Source organism: Thunnus thynnus, chromosome 20, assembly GCF_963924715.1.
Source record: "Thunnus thynnus chromosome 20, fThuThy2.1, whole genome shotgun sequence".
Taxonomy (NCBI): domain Eukaryota; kingdom Metazoa; phylum Chordata; class Actinopteri; order Scombriformes; family Scombridae; genus Thunnus; species Thunnus thynnus.
In genome coordinates, this window is record NC_089536.1 from 9,866,648 (window position 1) to 9,870,482 (window position 3,835).

Consider the following 3,835-nt stretch of genomic DNA (forward strand, 5'->3'; position numbering starts at 1 on the left):
CTATTCCAGGTTATAGGTTGTGTATTGAGAAGCTCTGAGGTTTTCACAGAAGCTGCTATCAATTCAAATAAAAGGAGAGAGGGAAATAACTAGCTTAGTTTAGTATGTTATTATTCCAAGTGGAGTATTTTTACATATCTTAAAACATGTCTGGAGGGGATCTTTACTTCATTCAACATTTCTTCAAGCGCCACCAGCAGGTCAATAATGACCAAAAAGCTGCAAAGCTATTGACGTTCCCACCAGCCTCAGGTTTACTTTGAGTTTAGTGCTAATTTTCAAATATTATGTGTCTGATATGGTTTTTCCACTAAAATCTTTAAAGGAGTTTTTGGAACTTTGACCGTGTTTAGCATCCGACATCATAACAGTATATATAAATAACAGAAAATCACAAAAAGCATGATATGTCCCCTTTAAAATCAAATCTACTCCTTCTCTCTCTCATTTAAAAATCAAGTATATATGAAAATATAAATATTGTTAATTTCAAAAAGTTAAACTGACGGACATGTCTCCTATGTGCACTGGAGGCTTCAAGTTTCCACATCATGCTTGTAAATACTGGACCACGATTGGCTCCAAACTAGTTGTGATGTCACAAATCCTGCTTGTAGGTACACGCCTTTAATTCAGATTTAAGGTGAGCATCAAGCAGCAAATACCACGGCTTAAGGCTGAAGCCGATGTGGAAATACCTTAAAGTGCAATATGCCACTGATGACCGCTGGATGCTCCAATAGACTCCGATTCAAAAAGTGTCAACTTCTCTCTATAAATACTAAGACAATCGATTTTTTCAACAAGTCATCATGGTCTCAGTTGCTAAAATTCAGGCACTCTAATAAGTGTGCTAGTGGTCATTTAGGAAATTATTGCTCTGTTAATACAACTCTGAAGATTTACAGGGGCTTTGGCTTCAAATGGAAAAGATGGCGTTGACCATAAGCTGCAACTCTGAGCTTCAAACCGGCTCTAATGCAAGTTATGGGTGATGTCACACCTTGCTACGTCCATCTTTATATACAGTCTATAATTAGCACAGAGAAATTTTCCCCCTTCCGCAGACAAATGTGAAAACTTCTAGTGTCAAACTGTATATATATATATATATATATATATACAGTGGAGATCAAAAATCCGATTAAAGTAACAATTAGGATTCATCCTCTGAGGACAACAAATGATACAAAGATTTTTGCCAATCCGTTGCATAGATGGTGAGATATTTAACTGGATAAGTGAAAAATTTGACCAGCTGGTGGTGCTAGAGGAAAAGTCAGCGGATCACTAAAGTCATTAGGATTCATCATCTGGAGAACATGAATGTTTCTATCAAATTTCACAGTAATCCATCCAATAGTTGATAAGATATTCCAGTCTGGATCAAAGTGGTGGTCAGAACGACTGACCGGTAAAGTCGTTCTACTGGTGTGGTCTAAAAAGAAATATGGGTGGAGAGGAGGGAGATCTGTGTTTCTTGGACTTTGCTTTATGTCATGCAGCTACAAAAACAAATTAAAGTGAAAGAGATTAAAGATGAACTGAGCAGGGGTGCACACGCGCACACACACAAACACACACTATTTTAACAGGTCAGTGTCTATTGTTGTTTTATCAGGCTTAAAGTGGATTCAGTGGGTGAATCAGTGAGAGGGCACACTCTGCACCCCACCATCATCAAATTAAATTCACCCCTTTTACCCCCCAAACACACACAAACACACACACACACACAAACACACATCACAAACACCACCACCAGTGTAATATATTTGGATTGCTCATTCACACTCTAACACACATGCTCTGCAATCCCATAATCCCAGTCCAGATTGAGAACACCTTTAAGATACTATGTGATTATGATTAGGGATTATGATCAAATTATGACAGAGTGACAGATTAGACGGGGGTTGTGTGTGGGCGTGTGTGTGCAGGAGGGGAGGAACGGTGGTGTCAATGCAGCACTCGCAATTATTTATCAACTATTCTTTCTTCATAAACCATTATATATAGTATATACTGTATATATATATAGAGAGAGAGAGGATTAGCAGAAGCTTTTCAGAAAGAGGAAAAACAAAATACTTCTGTGAAGTGGATGGATGAATAAATGTGTCCTTCAGAAAAATAGTTTTCTAGTTGTAGGCATTGATGAACTAGATTATTATCTAAATCTACTGAATTTTTTCCTTAACACAAAACCTCTCATACAAGCAAACCTCATGAAAACCTGTTCAGTTTTTGAGCTATCCTATCCTATATAGAGTCTATATACAGAAGTATGTATATCTGCATATATTGTACATCTTGGATCATTTATTGCACTCAGGTTATGATGCACTGTTACACTTTACAATAGATGTTTTCATGTTTTTAAACTCTGCTCGTAAATCAGCTCAAAATTTCATTTCAGTTCTATTAATTAATAGTTGGAATGATAATTAAGCTTAACATTGATTGTGATAAATAGGCAAAAAGCTTAAACTTCTCATCAAAGTTTAAGTGACTTGCTTCATGTCTGAAGGTTAATTTGTGTGAAAACATTTTGCAGATGTTCAGCTGATGACTAAAGTGTTGCATGATTATGTTAAACTATCGCAATAAATACTTCACTATAGTTTTTATATGATGGACAATAGTTGGTTGTTGTTTTTTTTTGTGCACACATTACACATATTCATTTTTTTTTATATTAGGCTACACACTGGCAGACTACTTGGAATACTATCTCATGCACATTGCTCCTTATGTTTGTGTGTGCTCTAGTTTAATATTTGATGTAGTTTTGCAGATTATTTTTTGGGGCATTTTTGCCTTTATTAGATAGCGAGTGAGAAGGAAAAACAACCCGTGTTCCTGGCTGAAAATGAACCAGGGGTGTCATGGTAACAGTATAAGGTATGTGCCTTAGCCACCAGGCCACCACGTCTAAACCTGATGTTTTACTTTGGCCATTTTCAAAGTGTTAATGTTTTAATTCACCACAACTGATTGTTAAGTTTTACTTCAGCAACTTGTGCATCACTGGTGGCTTTCAGACAAATGAAAATGAGCTTTAAGCTATATCTGGTACAGTAAATGTGCATTGTCCCCATTAAATAAACAATAAAATAAAATAAAACAGGCCACCAGGACGCCCCACAGATAATATTTTTTAGAATTGTTACATTTTTGTATAACTGATATCTGCTGTCCTTGCAGCCTTTTATCGTTCAGGACAATCCAGTTTTTCTCTTTAGATTTGGAAGATTGTGGGAAAGTCTCTGCACATTCATTATTTCATAGAGGTCAAAGGTCAAGATCGACTATATAACAGTGTTATTTTTTTTCCACATCCACATTCTGCAAAGACCCGCCCCTACTCTGTCTCTGATTGGCTCTGACTGATACTCTTACCCTAACCCAACCATCTCACTCCTCATGCCTAAACCTAACCAACCTAACAAACGAAGGCAACGAGTACCAGCCAATCAGAGGCAGAGTAGGTCTTTGCAGAATCCTGGTGGGGAAAAAAAATATTAGGCTACATAACAGGATCCCTGGAGCTGCACTCCAGCAGGTTGCACCGTGAAACAATTCATCCTATAAAGAAATTAAACTGTCAAGGAGCAACAACCATGAGACAAAACAAGCAAAGACAGTTGAAAACTGAAATTATGCAGGATGTAGCTTTCTGAATGACCGCTAACCAGCTCATGTTTGTTTTAAAATCTGTCCTGGAAGTGGAAACTACAGTTTTAAATAACACACAGATGTCGAGAACCTACAGACGTACACGATCATACAGAACCAGAAATGACTTCTATATAAAATGCACAGCCACCACTGG